This window comes from Leopardus geoffroyi, chromosome C1 (genome assembly GCF_018350155.1).
Source record: "Leopardus geoffroyi isolate Oge1 chromosome C1, O.geoffroyi_Oge1_pat1.0, whole genome shotgun sequence".
Taxonomy (NCBI): domain Eukaryota; kingdom Metazoa; phylum Chordata; class Mammalia; order Carnivora; family Felidae; genus Leopardus; species Leopardus geoffroyi.
Genome location: NC_059328.1, coordinates 208959602 through 208981905, shown reverse-complemented (window position 1 = coordinate 208981905; position 22304 = coordinate 208959602). Strand labels below are relative to the sequence as shown.

Here is a 22304-nt window from a genome sequence, read left to right as displayed (position 1 = left end):
AAACAGGGTTTTCATTTAAAGCACATAGCAAATATGTGAAGTTATAACACATAGCCGGTACCCATCTGTAACCATGGAACCGTCCATTTATCTCCCTGTTAGGAAATGACATGATGTGCAGTCTTCAGAGGAGAAAGTTCACAAAGAAAATTCATTACCAGAAGCTACCAACTAGTTTAAAAGAGCACCTCCACGTTCATGTTGTACCTGCCAATGCCTATTAGTAATGCAGGCACAAAGCGAACAATCAATCAGTATCGGTCAAATGCACGAACGTTTTCCGAATAAAGAACTTGCTTCTCCTATCACAGGAAGCTAAAGCATTATTTTTCTTTTCAGATGTTTTCTTGTAATTGCGCCAAAGATCACATCGGCTAGCTCAAAGAACAGCCCCTGCTTGCCCACAAATATTCCAAAACTCTGCTAGAATTCTAAGAAAGAAATAGATACAGTCCCCTAATTTTTGTGCAGAAAGACGAGTGGTCCTGTAGCTGTTGGATGACAGAAATTCCTAAGCAGCTTTCAAGCCCCCCAGGAAGATGCAGAATGGCAGCTGTCCCTCAGGTCCCTCAACCTGCTCCCCCGCCCCCCTTACAGCATCCCGACTGGGAACCCGGTTATCTTCATAGCCTCCGTTGTATCACACAATCTTCTCCCCAACTCTTCTGAGGGTAGCATAAAGAGGGCTTCTCTTCAGCATTCACACAAAACCCTCTCCTTTGTGGGAACAGGAGAAACTCACGGGCACTTGGGATCAGAGTCGTTCTTTTATTAAAATATACTGGGTCAGGGCTTGATAATTATGGAGGGACATATTATTCTCACCCATTCTATTTGCGGTCAGTTCTACATCCCATAAATACTGATTTTGTAAAATACAGTTTAATGAAACAGCTGACATTTTATGACTTGTACAACTTGACTGTAGCAGTTTTTAAAAATCATGTATTCAGGACTCTTTGACAGGCTATTTGAAGACCATTGAATCACTTAGTTTGGGGACGTTCTCACTCAACTTTTAGGGGACAAACTAAGATGTATACACATAACCACATTTAATATGGGCTTCGCTGTGACACTTTTTAAGTAGTTTGAAATTTGCTCTTTGAAAATATTTGACCATACATTTCCTGTTTCATTTATGACGGACTATAATTCATCAGCGAACGTGCATATTCTAAAGGAAGGAAATCGAATGTGAATATTATTTTTAAAAGAAGTGACTTTTTCTGAATACTGAATTAAACAATTAATGAATTTTGTCTAATTACAGATCATAGATATGTTATTAGATTTTCATTAAGTTATATTTTGTGGGGTGTTGTGTTTTTGTTTTTGTTTTTGTTTTTTTTTGGGGGGGGGGTCCTTTTGGTATTTGGGACCAGTAAGCTTTTTAAAATTTCAAATATTCATTAGACCTTAAGTGCATGTCCTAAGCACTCTGTATAAAATGTCTACCCTAGAAAACGGCTGTGGTTGAGACTTTGATATGCTCAATCGATGTGTGTTTTCTTGTTCAGCTAAAAACTACATTTCCCAGCATCCCATGTAGCTAAGTGGCATCATGTGACTAGGTCATGGGTAATAAGTGAAAAAAAAGTGTGCAATTTTGGGTCATGCTTTAAAATAAAGGAGCCTGACTACCTTTCTGCCTTTCTGGTGACTAAAATGCAGGCATGACAGGGGGCGCCTGGGTGGCTCAGTTGGTTAAGCATCTGACTTCAACTCAGGTCATGATCTCACAGTTTATGGGTTCAAGCCCCGCATCGGGGTCTGTGCTGACAGCTCAGAGCACGGAGCCTGTTTTGGATTCTGTGTCTCCCTGTCTCTCTCTGCCCCTCCCCTGCTCATGCTCTGTCTCTTTCTATCTCTCAAAAATAAATAAATGGTATTACTTTTTTTAATGCAAGTATGACAGGACTCGATGGAGCAGATATGGATCTTAGATCACAAGAAAGAATGTGCAAGAAGATAGATGAGCAGCATCACAAAAACATGAAGGAGTTTAGATGCAAAAAGTGATGCAGATGTCATGTCAGCCCTGGACTATTTATGCTTGGAATGTCACAGAGACAATATGATAGTGAAAGGGTCTTTTACTTTACTTAAATCAAGGTTATTTGGTTCTTTGTTACAAAACTTGAACTAGTAAGGTAGGATTTTGGAAGATGCAGGAGTGAATCAGAGCTGGCACAGCTCTTAAGAAGATGGCAGAAAAGAGATACAAATGGATAAATATACAGATATAGGAAGATATCTTAGCATAGGTAACAGGATGATGTTATGTTGCCTTTTTCCTATTAACCAAACCTGAATATGCACGCATTAACACAATACAAATGTGTTTACAACATGATCAGCCTCTGCAGACAAGACCTCTAAACACTGTTATTATGAATTATATGGCTTCACATGCATATTTGCAGTATATTTTTAGCTGGAAACTTTGTTTACTATTTTCTTACACTAAATTCTTTTTTTCTTTTCTTTTCTTCTTTTTTTTTTTTTTTTTTTTTTTTTTTAGTGAACATCAGATTTTTCTCACTGATGGAAACTTTTGGTCAACCCTTCCTATGTTCAGTTCCTCAGCCCCTTTCGGTTTTCACAGTAGAGGCAACACGGCCCTGCTTCTTAATGCATAAATGCATTTGCAAATGAGTTCCTGGAACATGCTAATGATATTTTGTTCTGGATCATTTCCAAAATGGTCACAAGCAAACAAGCTCATTTTTAAGAGAGAGAAAGAGAGAGCTAGAAGAGAGAGAGCTTAAAGGCAGGCAATTATTCAATGGCTGTTAACTAAAAACATTTGTGCATAAACGTGATTACTTAGGAAATAGCACTGGAGTCTGATTGACTGGCATTGGAAATTGAAAATGGACTCCCTTGAAGTTCAAAAGCTTTACCACAAATCACAAGATTCATTAATTACCGTACGTAGGATCTTGGGAGTTGTCTGTTTGCAAAATCTGCTGCCTTTATGTTCTTGAAGCTAAACTAGAGAGGCAGTCTCAGCAAGGAATGGAGACATAGACTTTTGTTAATTAAACCAATATGTAAACTGAAACTCTGAAAGAATGTCAAGAGTATATTATTTGTTGGTGGTTTGATTTTTCTATAGCAGTAACATATGAAAAGCATGTAACTATGATGTGTTTAACCCAAATGGATTAAAACACTAGCCTGGGATTTGGAACAATTTTTGAAAAAGATTGAGCCGTTGTATTTTCATCACTGTTTCCAAGAGATAGAAGCGATATGCATCACCTGGTCTAAGATTTTATTTTGTTTACTTTTTTGTTTTTTTTTAACTTAAGCCTCTATTTATCTTTGGTTTTGGTTTTAACCAAATGAGTCACATTTTTACTTAATAAATAACTTTGATGCTATTAAAATAATGGCTAAGCAAATAATATCCCCTCATTCAACTGAAGAAGAGATTTAAATAGTTTGCGCGAATTTCCCTCATCTCTGCTATGGACATTTCGACGTTTTTGTCGGTCTTCAGAAAGGTTGCATATCATTCACATGCTGAGACACTGACAGGAAAACGAATAAGATCATGCACACTGCAAAATATTTTTCCAGTCACAAAAATTTCAATACAAAGAATTATTTTGAGCCGGTCTAAGATGGTAAATAAATCTTTAACTATTGCATTCTATATGGAAAAGAAGCAAAAGTAAGGAAGAGAAAGAGGGAGTGAGGGAGAAAAGGAGAGAAAATGAGTGAGCAGATCTAAAGAAGGCAGGGAACTGCAGGAGTCAGAATAACCCAGAGTTTATCAGTTTATGCTGACACATTTTCTTGGCCAAGGCTGCTGACTGTAGGCGAAGTCACGTGGCCAGGAGGCTGGTGTGTGTGTCTGTTTAAGAGCCCGTGAAGCTCTTTGCCTCCAGACTAGCATGTGCACCATGTGATGCTGGGGTTGCCATGGTAAGTACATAGTGTGCAAGTGAGTTTTTTTTTTCTTTCTTTCTGATATGCTGCTCTAGCAAGGATACACCAGAATTCAAATTAATACTATAAGAAAATCATTGAACGAGGACGTTTTAAGAGGCTTTGGTTAAACATTCAGCACTTAGACTAGAGTCTGTAAGCAAATGTGTTATGCCATTTATTCGAGAGTTTATCTCAAAATGGTCAATGGATTATCAGCACACAATTGAAAAATATATTAACCGTAGTTCATTGTTTCCTCTTGTGCTATGTTGAAGCTTTTATTATAGAGGAATTTGTAGCTGCTTGATTATGTTCTATTTCGAAAGAAAATGATTCTTTTTGTGGTTCTTTGAAATGCCACAGACATTTTGCAGGCAAGAAATTCCGGGTGTGCTGAAATTTGTGAAAATCTGAAGACATCATTGTGAATGTTCCGTAAAAGTGCCCCGAGAACTGGATCGTGGGTTTGGAGACTTTGTGGTCCCTCGTGAGCACTCAGAGGTCCTCTTGAGTATCACCATGTAAAAGGCAAGAGGTCCTCTCCACAGTATCACCATGTAAAAGGCAAGCACAGCATTTGGATGATGAATTTGGAATTGCCCAGGGGACTTGCCAGATTGGCTCAAGGAGAAGCAACTGATGGGAGCACCATGTCTCATCTCTAAATCCCACTCCTAGAATTATGCATTATTTCTGACCCTCCTGATTCTCTCTCTGTCTCTCTTAGTTTTCAGAACTGTTCTTTGAAGTCAGACATACCTGAGCTCTACCCCTATTATGCCACTCATCTTGTGATCTTGGCAAACTTCCTAGTCTCTAAGACTCAGCCTCTCCATCTGTAAAATGGAACAAATGATAAGCTCCAACTAATGGGAATATCATCTGGATTAAACAGACATAGCATGTTAAAAATACAGAGCATCTGGTCGGAGATAAGCACTAAAGCAATGTCAGCTGCTATCGTCATGCCTTTATAATTATGCACACCTTTATTACTTACATTAAGCACATCTTGAAAACTAGCTATCCTAGAATTTCAAAAATTCTCTCATAGTTCTATTGAAATTTTGTTTTGCATCTGGATCAATAATCCAGCTAGAGAACTCCACAGAAAGTACAGTTCTTCTTCTTCTTCTTCTTCTTCTCCTTCCCCTCTTCCTCCTCCCCCTCTTCCTCCCCCCTCCTCCTTGTCCTTGTCCTTGTCCTTCTCTTTCTTCTTCTTCTTCTCCTTCTTCTTCTTCTTCTTCGAGTATAGTTCTAATTTCTTGATGCTTTCAACTCACATGTTTGGGAAGTGTAGAATACCAGTGAAATTCCCTTTAGAAGAATTGGCCTGGATGGTGACAATTAGGTCAACAAAACCAATGGACAGAATAGTAGGATTTGGAAAACTGGCCCACAAGCTAAATCTGGCACTCTATCTATTTCTGTAAATAAAGTTTTACTGGAACACTATAATGCTCATGGTTTAAGTACTATCAAGGTACTTTTATGCTACAATAGCAAAGTTGACTAGTTGCCACAGTGGGTTTATGGTCCACAAAACCTAAAATAACCACTATCTAAAAATGTTTGCTGACTCATAGACTAAAGGGTACCTGAGGGAAAGTACAGGTAGAGAGAGGAGGATCTTAAGAAACACAGCTGCCAGGGCGCCTGGGTGGCTCGGTTGGTTAAGTGTCCAAGTCCTGTTTTTGGCTCAGGTCATGATCTCATGGTTCATGAGTTCAAGTCCTGCATTGGGCTCTGCACTGACAGCATGGAGCCTGCTTGGGATTCTCTCTCTCTGACTCTCTCTCTTCCCCTCCTCCCCCCTCATGCTCGCTCTCTCTCTCTCTCTCTCTCTCTCTCTCTCAAAATAAATAAATACACTTAAAAACAAAAAGAAACACAGTTGCCAAATTATATTCAGAACTCCAATATATTGCTTTTCTGAGCTCTATCCTGATACCTATACTGAGAAGAAACTCAATCTAACAGGGAAGAGAGAAGAAGGGGCAACTATGGCTGGGACAAAAGTGATGATTTGAAACTATGCATTGTTATGAACTTTGCTTTTTGTCACTTCCCAAGGAAGAAGGATGCTACATCCCAGTCCAGGGACCTGACCTTTTGTGCAGAATTCAGGTGCTGCACAAAGGTTGAAGAAGGAAAAATCAACCTCTCTTGTTTCTCCACAAGATGCTCCAAAGCCAGAGAGTTAGTTGATCTAAGCAATTAAGAGTTTAAAGTCAGAGAAGGGAGTGGAGAGAGGAAAGCCTGAGTTGTACAGTATGGGGCCAATTAGGAGTTTATAGGTGAGAAGGAGAGTCATTGGTTTCCTGAACGAAAAAACCCCTTGGCTATTCTTTTAGACACTCCAGCAAAGGTCCAGATTAAAGGTTAGACTCTACTTTTTAAAAATTTTTTTAAATCTATTTTGAAAGAGAAAGAGTGAGAGCAGGAAGAAGGGCAGAAAGAGAGGGAGAAAGAAAAATCCCAAATTGTCAGCAAAGAACCCAGTGTGGGCCTCAAACTCATGAACCCTGAGATCATGACCTGAGCTGAAATGAAGAGGTGGATGCTCCACTGACTGAGCCACTCAGGTGCCCCGCAAGTTGTTAGACTCTTATTTGTTGTAATGCCATTCTGTGCCAGGGTATGGCCATTATTTGGCTCAGTTTTAGCTTTACATATGGAAATCATCATAGAGGATGCATTAAATGTTAGAATAGAATTAGAGAGAGGGCTTTAGAGCAAGTAAGAGTGAACAACCAATGTCACAACCAATGTGAAGACCGGAGAAGGTTTCAAAGAGATGAAACTTGAGATTAGTCTTGAAACAACATAGGGACCCACCCAAGACATAGGGTCATGAATGGTGTGAAATACACAAGTGTGAGCAGAGGCAGAACTTGAGGCGGAAACACTCATCCTTCTCCAATTGTAGAGTAGTGGCCCCTCTAAGAATATTGACATTCCCTTTAACCCTCACTACAGTCTGGCAAAGTGGGCATTATGATTATGAATTTCATGGATGAGGAAACTAAGAACTTTCAGGATAAATAAATTTGACTAACATTACACAGTTTGATGGAGTGCCATTATTGGTATCTCACTTAATATTGTATAAGAAATAATCGCTTTGTTGCCAGTTTCCTAGATGTTAATTACTGAATGATGAATATCTGGGCAACACTAAAAATTTAGTCTGTCCTTAGCACTCATTCTCCTTTTTTTGGAGTTTGGTGAAAAGAATCTTAGGGACGAGAGGCAATTTTTTTTCCCTTCAAAGATCTCTAGCAGGTTTTTGGGCGCCTGGGTGGCTCAGTCAGTTGAGCGTCCGACTTCGGCTTAGGTCATGATCTCGTGGTCTGTGAGTTCAAGCCCCGCGTCGGGCTCTGTGCTGACAGCTCAGAGCCTGGACCCTGCTTCGGATTCTGTGTCTCCCTCTCTCTCTGCCTCTCCCCCGCTCGCACTCTGCCTGGCTGTCTCTTTCTCTCACAAATAAACATTAAAAAAAAATTAAAAAAAGATCTCTAGAAGGTTTTTAAGCTTTTTAATCCCAAGATTCCACGTTTTATCGCCCAACTGTTTTTTATGTACAATAAGAATCTAAACTAAATGAGACAATTTAGGTCAGTTATAACAGGAAACTAGTCTTGCTTCTCTTTTAAATTCAGCAACAATTCACTATATGACTTCGGGAAACCCACTTTCCTACTGGATGACATTACATATTAATTTAAATCTGAGAAAAACTGTAAAATAGGGGTTTAATAGCAGTCTATTGCCCTATTCAATTCACGTCTCTTTGCCACTCGGGTATCCCCTTGAAAGGGGGATCACTAACCTTTTATTGGGAATGGATATAATAAATCATTCAAAGTAAGGCAAAGTTAACTACTGGTCATATGATTATACTAATATGTTGTCTCTTCATTTGCCTTATAAAAAGTGACCCAACATGGAAGCCAAAAGAATAATTTTATAATTTTGAGATTTATGGTATTGCTTATATCAAAGGAGATATTTTCACAGGGTAAGGTTTAAATTAGCATCCCTTCCTGGAGCACCTGGGTTGCTCAGTTGGTTAATCGTCCAAGTCTTGGTTTCAGCTCAGGTCATGATATCATAGTTCGTGAGTTCAAGCCCCATGTCAGGTTCCCTGCTGCCAGTGCAGAGCCTGCTTGGGATTCTCTCTCTCCCTCTCTCTCTGACCCTTCCCCACTCACCTCTCTCTCTCTCTCTCTCTCTCAATAAATAAATAAGTAAAAACTTTAAAAAATTAGCATCCTCTCAAATTACATTATACTATTAACTTTCTAGTAATTCATGAGTGGGGTTTCATAATATCAATTGATCATTCAATAAATCATTCAAATATACCTACTGAACAACTACAGTTCTAGGTTCTAAGAATGCAGTAATGAGCCAGGCCAAGCCCCTGCCCTTGTGTTGTGTATAATTTCGTGCATAAAAGTTAACACTTACTTAGTGCTTCCTGTGATTTCTCTTTTAAGCCCTCCACATGGCTGATGTCACTGAGCTTTTTTTAGTAACATCCTAAGCTATAGGTACTATTCTTATCACCACCCCTCTATCCTGGAGACACTTACAGCCCATAAAGTTCCAGTAATTTGTCCACAATCACACAGCCAGAAGAAGTTAGGGACAAGGCGTCCCTTCCAGATGTCCTGGAAGGAAGTCTGATACTGTGGATTATACTGTTAACTGCTACATTGTACTATGGGTTCAGATGAAAATACTAAATAAGTAGAAACAAGAAAAAAAAAAAACCTCCAAGAGGTAAGTATAATACGAAACTAATTTTCCAGAGGACATTAGAATTTTCTTTTGATTTCAGATATCAAGAATTTTTTCTTGACAAACTACCTCTCTTTTTATTTGTCTCTGTATTTCCCACTGTAATGAATATAAACTCGAGTTTATACTTCAATATTCTTCTGTCTCTCACACACACACATGTGTGCATACACACACATGCATGCACACACAAATAATTCCACTTTCTCCTGATTTAGTCATCAAAATGAAAATTAGACATTAGTATAACATGTATATTGAATTAGTCCAATTTTATTACCAAAAAGTTGCCTATGAAACATTCTTCATTAAAGCGTCTGCTAAAATCTATTATAATGCAATTCCTATTGTTAGTATAAAATCTAAAGAAATCTCTAAAACCCAAAAATTTAGTTCTGCTTGGATTATTCTCTAAACAACAGGTAGTTTCCATCCCACAACAGGGCAGAAGATGCAATTCTTTTTTTTTTCTTTAATTATTTTTTAAATATAATTTATAGTCAAGTTGGCTAACATACAGTGTATACAGTGTGCTCTTGGTTTTGAGGGACAGATTCTCGTGATCCATCATTTACATACAACACCCAGTGCTCATCCCAACAAGTGCCCTCCTCATTGCCCATCACCCATTTCCCTCTCTCCCCCACTCCCCTATCAATGTGAATTCTTAAATGTGTTGGAAAGAACTCTGTTTAAAAGTCCCTTTTCAAACAGAAACTTGACAATAGAACCCCTCTTCGATTTTCCCCGTCGCGTTAAGTTTGCCATCCCAACTGTGTGTCAAGATTTTAATTGCAGCATGAAATTAACCAGTTATAAAATACTGTTCTTGTGCCCTTGCCTTCTAAAGCAGAAGGCACTAAATAATTTGCTTAATGGCCTCTAACATGAGACCTCAATTTAATAACCAAAGTGCCCTTACTTGTTGGATAAATTCCTGATGAGAAATGCTCTGTGTATAATCCATCAAAACATCAGTGGATGAAGTGCACACACACACACACACACACACACACACACACACATATTCACAGATAAAAAAAAACCACCCAAATTGGAGTCAAAGTTCTGATGTGCCAAATTGACTAGTTTGAAATACACCGTCTGGTAGACATGAGTTAGGACGAACGCACCATGTTCCCTGATCCTGTAGCTGAGTTCTGGTGGCTTCATTGACTCCATAGCAAGAAGGACATGGCCACTCCATTGACATCAACTTGCCAGGCACCTGATATGTTTCTGTCTCTTTTTTTTTTTTAAGTTTATTTATTTATTTTGAGAGAGAGAGAGAGAGAAAGAGAGACAGAAACAGAGAGAGAGAGAGAGAGAGAGAGAGAGAGAGAGAAGAGTGCACAATCAGGGGAGGGACTGAGAAAGAGAATCCCAAGCAAGCTCCACACCATCAGCACAGAGCCCTGTGTGGGGCTGAAACCCATGAACCATGAGATCATGACCTCAGCCAAAACCAAGAGCCCAAAGCTTTAACCAACTGAGCCACCCAGGTGCCTCCTGTTTTTGTCTCCTTTTTATGAAAACTTTCTCCCTTAATAATAACCTGATACTTAGGGGGCGCCTGGGTGGCTCAGTCTGTTAAGCCTCTGACTTCAGCTCAGGTGGTGATCTCACAGTTTGTGAGTTCAAGCCCCACCTCAGGCTCTCTGCTGTCAGCACAGAGCCCACTTCAAACACTCTGTTCCCCTCTATTTCTGCCCCTGTCTCCCCCGCTCATGCACTCTCTCTCTCTCAAAAATAAACATTAAAAAATCAAAAACAAACCAACACCCTGATTTCTATTGTTGAAGTTGCCATGCCAAAAGTTTGGTTTTATAAAAGCGATGTTATTGTAGTAATTAAGTGCCAGTTCAAACATGCAACTTTTAGTGTGATAGATATAGCTTTAAATTATTTTTGGTTTACTTTATTAAAAACTGCAAGGATTCTTTTAATGATTACTTCTAACAACCATTTTTGCAAACATAGAAATTCAGAGACTAGAGAAGAAGGAAACAAAGTCTGGCATTTTAATGACCTGGCTAAAATTTCCTTAACCACTACTCTCTTCTTTCATTTTAATCCTTACTTTATGTCTAATTTACTTCCATTTAATGCTTTGGTTTTAAGAAGACCATGTCCTGGCCACATCTAAATATATGCAATATAAATATCATAATTGCATTGCTGATCAATGCAATTATTTATATTTACCTGTCTATAAAAGTCAAACCTAAGGGCTCTAGAATTCCCTCAGATTGTATGGGCACCTGGGGGGGCAGTCAGTTAAGTTTCTGGCTCCAGCTTATAACCTTGCGGTTTGTGAGTTCAAGCCCCGCGTCGGGCTCTGTGCTGACGGCCCGGAGCCGCTTTGGACTCTGTGTCTCCCTCTCTCTCTGCCCCTCCCCAACTAACCCTCTGCCTCTCTCTCAAAAAATAAATAAACATTAATTTTTTTTTTCAAATTAGCATTCCCTCAAATTATAATTTCCTCTTTTTTGCCTGATTTTATATTTGTTTTATGTTTTAAGTAAAATAAGAGGATAGCATCACTCTAGTTCTCAAAGGTCATTGTTCAAAAATTAAAAAAAAAAAAAAACTTCTCCACTAATTTATAAACCGTGTACAACAGAACATAGATACTGCCTACAGTATATATAAGTGTGGTTATTTGCTTTGCCCAGAAATGATGATTAAGGTTTACAATAATACAAATTGAGGCTGGGAACGTTTGGAGAAAGTGTACAAATGGGATGTTTGATTAATCTGAAGTACTGATACTTGAGAAGAAAAACAATTTGATGAAAACTTTAATTAATCTGTTGTCTCATTCTCATTTGTAATACAAAACAACATTTCCTTCGTTCGCTTCTTCGGTCTATCCGAATGGATTTGAAAGGGGTGAGGGAAACTCTTTCTCTCCAAAGTTCGGATGTGAATGCCAAGGAAAGCGGAGCTAAGTATTGTTTTGAGATGTATCACGTCTGATCTGCCATGCGTGGATTTGATCGCTCAAGGTATTGAAAGTTGCGGTGTGTCTGCTACATACGATTTCTTGCATGAACAGGTCCCAGAATACGCTGCATTCTTATCAGGAACTCACAAGTCCCCCTAGTTGGCAGGGGAAGACCGCTCTGTCGCATCAGGTGGCTCGTTTGGGGTGTGTTCATCGCAGTGGGGTTTCGTTCCATGTCAATGAGGTAATACAACACGCATGCATTATCGAAGCACACCATTAAAAAACAAACATGCATCCATTTGTCTAGGAGAAGATCAGGCCACGAAAGGAAGGATTTTTTCTGGTCCTCCGCACGGTCACCGAGCCCCGTCCCCACCCCAGCCCCAAATCACCTTCCAAGAGAGTTCATACATGTCCTCAAAACTGAGCGGAGTTTCTCATTCAACTCTGGGGTGACAGAGGTCGTTCTTTTTCGTGTTAACTAAATCACAGTGTGTCTCAAACCAAGATTGCCAATTGTGTTAAATTAAAGAGAGAGGTACTTTGCTGAAGGCAACTTACACAGGGAACTGTGTAAAGCTGGCTTCCCTTTAGAATTCTAAGTCACATTGAAATGGAAAGGCTTGGGCAGATAGGGTCACTGCATTAATGACAAATCCACATGCGACACTCCTTCCTAAAACCCAATACCATGCTAATCTTTCATTCTTCTGCTTTAATGCAATCATACAACAGCTCAGGCTTAGTATTTCCACCTCGTTTCAAAATGCTCTCTTACATGCACGCCATCTCCTCGGAGACTTTTAATCTTGTAAGAGATGCTGGAATACTCTCCCTTCCACTACAAGTTCAAAAACAGGTGCTTTCGTTTTCAGGCTGTCTATGAAGCCAATGGAATAATCATGTGGTGTTGACCCCAACCAAAGAATCTCACAAGGACACCTTATATTGTGCCTTTAAAAAGTATGTCTTTATAATAATGAATGCTTCTGATAGCGAGCCATGGGGAAAGATATTAGTCATGGTAGCTATCATTGAGTAGAATTGTTCATGGGTGGACACCAGACTAAGATGCTGTAATTAAAATCTTCACGGAAGTATTTAGTGACTCTGTTTTCCCTTCCCTTTTATCCTCCTTGTCTTGAGCCTGTTCTCCCGTGATGGATATCTCTGTACACCATTAATGCTCTCATCTGACTTTGCGAACGCTGTATTGACTATACTTTTCCGGTTGTATTTTTAGCTGACACTTTGGGCAATGGGGTTTAGTTGGATTACTCCCCGTCAGTTTATTTTTGGTAGATTGGTTTGTCGTGTTGCTGTCTATTGCTGACCTCTCTTCCTATCTATCCTTTTTCACTACAGATGGTGGTGTTCATTCAGACAGACATCATCCTTCTCCTTCACCTGTTTGGTCTAGTCTAACCCTGTGAAGGAAATTTCATCATGAGTCAGGAGAAATTCAGCACGGCATGTATTACTGGTATTGTGATTTGAGTGGCAACCGACCAACACTTAGGGAACAATTTATCTACCTGAATTGGACTAGACATCACTAATGCACATGGCAGATTGATTGTACAGCTTTAGTGGATGTATTCTTTATTAATGAGATTCAGCATGATTTGCTAAAAAGGCTTTTACTGGGCAGTCGTTTTGTGTCCCCTCCCCCATCTCTCTTTAGCCTATTTAATCTTGTTGAACCTTGCACTATGTTTTGAGACTGTGTTTTTCCTCTCTACTTTTATTTGAAATACCAAGGCTTTTAAATAATTGTGCACAAACTGAACACAGTGCACACACACACACACACACACACACACGCCAGGTTGTAATCAAAATGTATTATAAAACATACACACTAAGGAAATAAATCAAAATCCTAAGAAGTTACTAAGAAGAAATAAAAGTAAAATTATATGAAAAAAAAATTGTCTGTAAATAAAGTTTGATATTTCGAAGAACTCATTTCTACAGATGAATGTGTCTGTACTAACATGGGCTTTAAAGCACATGGAATTTCTTTCTAAATAAAATATATTTGTATTGATCTGCTAAGAGTTGGGAGCTGCTGAGATCTTAGGACTTCAAATAGGGCTTGGTAACAATCCAGAGAAAAGTCACAAACTACACATCTCTTAACTTTTTGTTTCAGCATCCAGAGGCCAGTAGGCCTAAGAGAATAATTTACATTAATTGCAATGAGTTTTCTCTAAAACACTTTAGAGGCAACCTAAGGGTAAATTATTTCAGATTCTGGCGTTACCATGATCAAACTTCCCTTGCTATACAATTTCAGACCTGGTATGGAAGGAGGGAAAAAGAAGAAACTACCCCCTTTCTCCTGAGAGCTGAGTCTACGTGTACTCGGAGCACGACAGAAATATCTCCCCATTATTTTTTTTATTTCTCCATTACTGTTTATTTTTTTTTATCACAAAATGACATCTCTCCCCAAAATAAAATAAACTACCAGCTGCTGAAAAAAAAATCTCCTTAAAAATGATCTATAAAATAACTTGACAAGTCATTTCCAGTCCTGTGTGTCATTTCTCCCCCAAACAAATACTATTTCAGTTGTGTACTAGAAAGGGCATTTTAAAAATTATACGTGACAATGTAACAGCAAGCATCCTAGGGGGTTGGGAATCCCTCCAGGAAAATTCTTAAAGGCTAAAGTTTCTCCATGTAATTCTGGTCCTCTTCAAAAAGAGCTGGAGAGATCAGAGTTACAATTACTACAACAAGTAGCTTGAAAGAATTTTTCTCTGAAAAGGGCAGTTAAGCGCTATTGTTGAGCTAACCTTCCCGAATCCTCAAACCAAAGTGAAGTTGAAACCTTTTAGCAGCATTTACATGCTATGTTGAAAGTCACCTTGCTCTCCAGCAAAGAAATCAAACCACTGAGCATGTCGCTTTAAGCAAAACAAAACAAAACAACAACAAAAAAGCAAAAAGCAAAAAACCACAACAACAAGCAAAAAACAAGCAAAAAAACCTACCACATTTAAGATTGTAACTCTTGCAGATATCAAGTAGTTGTCGTTTTATCTTCATGATTCATTATTTCCTTCTCTATTTGCCTTTAACCTAAAAGTTATGGCAGTTTCACAGAAAGTATACATTTCCATGGAAAGAGTAAAAATGTAGCAGCTCATATGCCAAGAGGAAAAACTTTGAGGGCACTGCCCTGAAAATACCTGGAAATTCAAGAGCGAATTACATTTTAAAAAATTACATGCAAGACCAGTTTATTTACTATTCCTTTGGGAAATCCACTGTCAGCACACCAAGTGAGTTCGATGTGATTTGATTTACAAATGTTTCAAAACCTACTATGCACAAGGGACAGTTTCTCTGCTCTTAGAAGCCAATTTAATAATTAAAACTAAAACTACCAATTAGTGCAACCTTTGGAATCTATTTGTATGCCCAAATTCTTCCAGCGCTCATGTAACTTTAACGATTTTAGAAGAAACAACAAAAATGTGTGCACATCAAGAAGAGGAAACAGAATGATCAAGTAAGAAATTCACATTAGAGGGGGGGATACACGTGTCGTGTACAAATGCTCAAAGCAAACAGCCCTGTTTCTTTCCCTGTGTTGGTTTCCACCCTAAATGGAGGCAACACCTTTTTGGAGGTGGGCCATTTGTCATTTTTAACGTAACCACAATATGGGATGGAGATAAAGGTGATAATGATGACAGTAAAAGCAGTAATGGTGGCAATAGTACCAATTCTACCAATAATAGCGGTTACCAATTCTAAGCGGCAGCAATGTGTTCTCTATTCCACCGGTTGCTTCCTGTATGTTGTTCTCTTTATTTCTGTTAACGATGCAACAGAATGAATATTGTTACTTCTAATTACCAAACGAGTCGACTTAACTTTAAAGATTAAAGGACTTTTTGGAGCACTTGGGTGGCTCCGGCAGTTAGGTGTCCGACTTCGGCTCAGGTCGTGATCTCCTGGTTTATGAGTTCGAGCCCCGCGTCGGACTCTGTGCTGACAAGTCAGAACCTGGAGCCTGCTTCGGATTCTGTCTCCCTCTCTCTCAGCCCCTCCCCCACTCGCACTCTGTCTGTCTCTCTCCCATTCTCTCTCTCTCTCAAAAATACATAAAACTTTTAAAAAAATAATCAAGAGAAGTTTTAATGGGTCTCGCTAAAGCTAGAAAACAAGTTACTCATCTCACCTTTGTCTAGGTGCTAGGATTTTCCCACTACTTGATTGTGTTTCCTTACACCCACGCACACTATTAGTCCAAATCTTCTGTTTACAATGGGTTAATCATCTACTGGTTTATTGTCATACCTAAGAACAGAAAAGGTGCCCAATGATCATCAATTAACAATCTGATTATCTACGTCTCCATCATTGTAAAAAGGTCGGAAATGAACATGACCAGCACTAATAACTGAATCAACCCATCGTCGAAGCATTTTTTTTCTTTTCAGAAATGTCAGGTTTTTGGCGGGTCTACACCTACCTGCCTTTTATCTCACATCTCAGATTACAGGACCAGGCTTTTATTTCTGCCCTAAACTGGAGGGGTGTGAGAATATGGATCATGTAGTTCTCAGAATCAAGATTACTAACTCCACTAACTCTGCACAATGGAGAGACCTCCAGGCAATTGTTCATTCGCTGTGATTAACCTACAAAGCTCGCTGTCCTCTGAATAAACACTTAAAAAAAAAATCTGTCCTCAGACTTAAATGTGCATGTGTCTGTGTAACTTTGAGAGTTTTATAAAAGTATTTCAAATTTCTCTAAAATGATTCAGTCTCCCGCCTACAAACGATCAAAACTGAGACATCAATTCTTACCAAAATTAACAGTTGGAGGAGCGTGGGTGGCTCAGTAGGTTAAGAGTCCAACTCTTGGTTTCTGCACAGGTCATGATCTCATGGTCTGTGGGATTGAGCCCCATGTCAGGCTCTGTGCTAGGATTCTCTCTCTCCCTCTCTCTCTCTCCCCCTCCCCTGTGCATATGCTCTCAGCTGGCTCTCTCTCTCTCAAAATACATAAACATTTCCAAAAACAAAAACAAAAAAGCAAAAAACCCCACAAACATCAACAAATCATTGGAAGGCTAATAAACATATCAAACTTCATATATTCAAAATCTTTCTCACCAAAACCCTCTGCCTGCTGTCCTTCCATCCTAGTTAATGAAAATGCCAGGATTTTACCTTGGTCTCAACTCCATATTGAATCTGTCACCAACTTCCATCAACTCTACCTTCAAAAATGTATCTCGACTTCCCCCACACCTCCCCCTGTCCGCGGACTCAGGTCCGCACCAGCATTTTCCCTCCTCACAATTGTTTTTATAGCCTCCCAACTGATGTTGCCGCTTCTAGCCCTGCTTCTCCACAGAGCAGGCGGCATGACCTTCCATTTAATCATAGCAGTCTGCATCTCAAAACTCTACGATCTGCATATTCTGCAGATCTCAAAACTCTACGATTTCCCATCTCATCTCGTCTGAGTCAAAGCCAAAGTCCCGACAGTGTCCTGTCATGATCCAACCCCATTCCTCATTTGCCCCATTCTGGTCACACTGATCTCTGGTAGGTTCCTCAAACGTACCAGACAGGCGCCCACCTAGGATAGCTTCTCTGGAGGTTTCTTAATCCCAAAAACGTGTCACCCTGGAGATCGGTGCAGCTTTTTCCGCTCAAATGTGACATGCTCAGTGAGCTTTTCCCTGACCGATCTATGTAAGATTGCCTTCTCCCCATACCTCTGAGCTCCGATGCTCTGATTTAGTTTTCTTCATACAACTCATCCCATTTTAACTTACTCTATACTTTACTTGCTTATTGTCTGTCTCCCTCATCCCACTCCCCTGAGATTGTAAATCCCACAAAGGCAAACAGTTTTACTATTTTGTTTGCTGCTTTATGCCAAGCCCCTAGAACAGCCCCTGCCGTGAAATAGATGTTCACTAAATGCTCACTGAAACATTTCATAGAGAAACAAAATAGCGAGGAAACACACATAAACATCAGCCTAATAGGATGTTAAAACGTCTCCTTAGTAACGTTCTTCATTGCTGAACAACTTCATTTCTTATTCAAACATCAGGTTAGGCTGAGTGGTATACTTAGCCTTGAATCAAAGACTAAAATGCATTTTGCTAATTAAAATAATGGAGTTTAAATGCTGGTCTTTTTATTTTTAAAGCATCTTCCTTGTATAAATTACTGAAAGTGCTTTCCTTAAAAAAAAAAAAAAAGTTTGTATCTTTTTTTTCCTCTGCTTCCTGGCAAGCTAGTAATATTCACATTGTAGTATGGACATGAATATTGTCATGCATCTCCAAATATGAGTGTTATTGAAAACACTTTTTAACTAGTGGCATGTGGCTTGAGCAAAGATTCATCTTGGGAGGGGGCTTGATTTTCCTTCCATCAATTCATGAGTAAACTTAACTTCAAGGTGATCTATAAATTTATAATGATGACGTTTCTTTCAGGCTAAGTCCACGTTGGACAGAGCCTTGGAGCTATTTTATTAGCATGTGCAGTCTCTAGCAGTTTCATTTGCTACATTAGACAGGTTCTCTATGCCATATTGCATTTTTAGTAGCTAAAAAATCCTCTGACTCATAATTCCTTTCCCTTATCTGGGTTTTTGAACATTTTACAAAGGCCATGTTTAGTTAAAGATTGAGAATATCCTCCGAGAGCCTGAAGAGTATAAAAAACAGCCCTGGGCTGAAAGCTGTTGCCTAATTAATCTATAACCATCTCTAAATATTTAACACTACTTCTAAAAGAAAAATTACCTTACGTTTTCCAATGGGTTTCTTTTCAATCACTCAGGATGCCATAATTTTGGAGGTTTGGGAGGTCTACTCTTTGCTGCAATTTCCTCAGCATTAGAAGAGCTTAATCCTCATGCTGACCGACTGGTCCAGATGGGGTTATATTCTGAAAGCCCCTCCTCTTGCCAACATCTGTGTATTTATTTCAGATATGGAACAGACACTGAGATCTCTAAAAGGTAAAGTCAGTGCTTGGTCCAGAATATAATGAAAGTCGAAATAACCACAAGTAAAAATAGCTCCCAAGAAGGTATGTGAGAAAGAGAAGGAAGTTTATCTTAAATGAGCCATAAAGGGCCCCCTCTCCATATGGCTTCTAATCTGTCTTGGCAGGTGACTGGAGAAAAACCTAAAATCACCCTTATTACCAATATCGATGCAGTGTATGTTGTAAATAGATGAATGCTAGCATTTGCCTTAATCATCTCAGGACTGTGGTGACCCTTCCTGACAATGGAAGACACCACTTTGACTTGCAAAATGAATAGGCACGATGGCCAGAATGGACCAATGTGATGTCCTTAGGCTAAGCAGGGAAAGCTAATATTCATGAGCATAAGTGGTGTCCCTGGATATATGCTCATTAATATTAACTTTCTCCCCAGCACTGAGAAAAAAAAGTGGAACACTTTCAATAAATCAATTTATTTAGGATCAGCCCTTGTAGATTTGGCTTCTGGCTCAATAAAAAGCAATCAGTGAGGGAAGGACAAGGTGAATTATTGAATTCTGTCTTCTAATTGTATGACTCTCCGAATAGAAACTTCCCCATACATTTGGCGTCGTAACCAAAATGACTTCCAGACCTGGATATCTTGTTTATCTTCGGAAAAAGAGAAAAGAGAATCTGGCTGCATAATTTTAACCTAAAAGCAAGCAAAGCAGCTTGAGGTCCCCTGAAATGATTAATAGAAAAGTGATTGGAATTAATCACAAACACAAGAGGAAGCTGAAATTAGAGAGAGGGTTATTAAGACACTGTCTGCCTGTTTAATCTCACCCCCTTATCAACACATTAACCTTGTTTTCTCTGCCTGAGCACTGAGTCCTACAGCAAAATTAGGTCAGAAATTCACATCAGATCAGATCAGCTGATTCATTCCAGCAAAACCCTGACATGCTGCAGATTTGAGTTTCATTCTAGATAGGATTTTGGCTGAGGGCTTTTTGAGTTTGCTTCCTAGGCTCCAAGCATAGCAGCTTTAGCTAATTGTAGACTATTTCTCTACCAGCTATAGAGGATATCTAAAGATTTTAAGACTAGCTGTGGAGTATTTTTGAAAGTTGACACAGTTATGTTTCCGAAGCCTGGTTCATTTCACTGTCCTCCCTCACCTGAGCAAAGGTGTTTCCACATCTGTTTTGATACACAAATAGGGCATTTCGTTTTTCTCCATGCCCCCAATTAAAGCAAACCCGATGAGATTCTCTATTCGTGACCAAAGTGGGTATTCATAAGGCACTGGATGGATGGATCGCTGGCTAAAACGCACGTCAGTAAATGCTCTCTCTTTCCATAAAGTCTTCAGCCACAAATCATGAGTACGATTTCAGAGAAGCCATAACTGTCGAAAGAGGATTTATGTAGCTGTTAACATTCCTCTCTTAAGAGTTCTCTGTGTAATTGTGTCTTTGGGTCATTATTTAAAATATTTACCAATTCAAAACTTTGGTATTAGAACAATTTGCTTTTTAGGGAACAATGTTTTTGAAAAAGAAAAGCCGATCTTTTCTTCATTTTTATTTTTACTTTTTTTTCCCCTCTATGGTCTAAAGGATCTTTAGCTGTTCTTTGTTTCTCTCTGGCCAACAGAAATGCTGAAACCTTCAAATATAAATAGCTTCCAAGTATACATACTAATGTAGAATCGCATGTATTTTTTTAAGGAGCCATAAGTAATCTAATTCCATTTCTGACTGTCACTTTTAAAGAGGAAATATAACCTCATATAGATCCCTTGAGGGCATCCACAGGGAACAGAGATGTTCCTAATCAGCCTAAGTAGTCCTTTGTGACAGAACCACTTTCCTCTAGTTGAACGCTGTCTTCCAGACTTGCAATGTTTGGGAGAATTTCACTAATGTAACATTTGTTTCATTAGGAAAAAAAAATCCAACCCCTTCCTATAGTAGAAAACATACTCAGAAAAACACGTAGTGGTAACATTTTTTTTTAACTGAAGGGATATTTCCGATATTGTTTTCAAAAGACTGTGGCTAATAGTCAAATGAGACAGTGTAGGGACAAGTTCCATAATCCAGAAGGAAAAATCCACTTAAAAGGAAGCTTCAAATCTCAATGTACTTTTGGGACACCAGATACTCATTTTGACTGTCCCTCCTCCTCAACGGATAGCCTTACCTGATGTCCGAAACAAGGTGTTACTTATACACAGCGAACCTCTAAAACAGGTCTTATGTTCACAGGTGCACACAGGTACAGCCTCACAAGTCGTCTGTGGCCACATTCTGTTCTTGGTCAGTTGCCTCCTTTTTTTTATTTTTAATTTTTTTAATGTTTATGTATTTTTGAGAGGGAGAGAGAGAGTGAGCGCAAGTGGGGGTGGGGCAGAGAGAGGGGGAGACACAGAATCCGAAGCAGGCTCCAGGCTCTGAGCTGGCACCACAGAGCCCATGAGGCTCGAACTCACGGACTGTGAGATCATGACCTGAGCCGAAGTTGGACGCTTAACCGACTGAGCCACCCAGGCGCCCCTAAGTTGCTTCCTTCTTAATGTCTGTATCCTGTGCTGCATCAGTGGTCCAACATACCTTCATCCCTGTCTCTTAAACATCCCTTTTCGCCCCCACCTATGACAAACTGGAGTTTTATAACCCACCTCAAGTGAGCTCACTCGTCTGAAGCTACAGGTTTTGAGTGTTTGTTTCCTTCCAGGCTTTTTAATAAAAAGTAAGTCTCATTTAACAGTGCCTGAACAAGACCATTAGGATTTAAAATAGCAGAAATGATGAGCCACTGAAATCATTTTTTTTCATTCTCCATGCACTTTTCTCCTTTAAGTCATTCTCTCCCTTTCTTTCTCATCAAATGTTATTCGGGGCTGTTAAAGGAAGCACTGAAAATATCACTTTTTATTTATTTAGAAGTTTTCACCCAAAAGCCTTGACAGTAAAAGCCCATGTGAGAAATGGCAGTGAAGGTACAAGAAAGTTAGTAGTGACAAGGGGCTCGAGTTAGTTTAAAAATATGGAATCGGGGGCACCTGGGTGTCTCAGTCGGTTAAGCATCTGACTCGTGATTTCAGCTCAGGTCATGATCTCAGAGTTTGTGAGATCGAGCCCTGCATCGGGCTCTGTGCTGACAATGCAGAACCTGCCTGGGATTCTCTCTCTTCCTCTCTCTCTCTCTGCCCCTCCCTTGTTCATATTCACATACTCTCTCTCTTTCAAAATAAATAAATAAATAAAACTAAAAATATATATATGGCATTGGGCTCAGAGAGCCTAAATGATGTGCAACACCGAGAAAGGGGTGAGGAGATTCTTTTTCTAAGAGCTGAGTGTTTTAAGCCTCTCAGCTTCAACACAAAAGGCATTTCGGCACATATGTGATCCAGAAGGTCAATCATATGAAATCCTATTTCCATTTTTTAAGCAATCCTTGGCAGTCTGCACATTTCTGAAATTGCAACTGGCATATTTCACAGAGAATTATCATCAATGCCTTTTCAAGGTCAAACATGCCCCATCTTTCGATTTTCAGCCTTTCGATCTCATGTATTAAACCATTGCATATATTTAAGAAGG

The 22304-nt window shown here is 39.3% G+C and overlaps 1 protein-coding gene across 6 annotated transcripts in view; it reads right to left on the bottom strand.

Moving 5' to 3' along the window:
* NYAP2 (neuronal tyrosine-phosphorylated phosphoinositide-3-kinase adaptor 2) overlaps positions 1-22304 on the bottom strand; it is a 268785-nt gene that overhangs the window by 230614 nt on the left and 15867 nt on the right. The window contains exon 1 of one of the 6 annotated variants that reach the window (XM_045481494.1): positions 18498-18606. The exons of the other annotated variants lie outside the window; for them this stretch is intronic. The gene's annotated coding sequence lies outside the window, so the exon portion shown is untranslated. Of the gene's footprint in view, positions 1-18497; positions 18607-22304 lie in introns of those variants that run through there. 6 annotated transcript variants of the gene reach the window in all.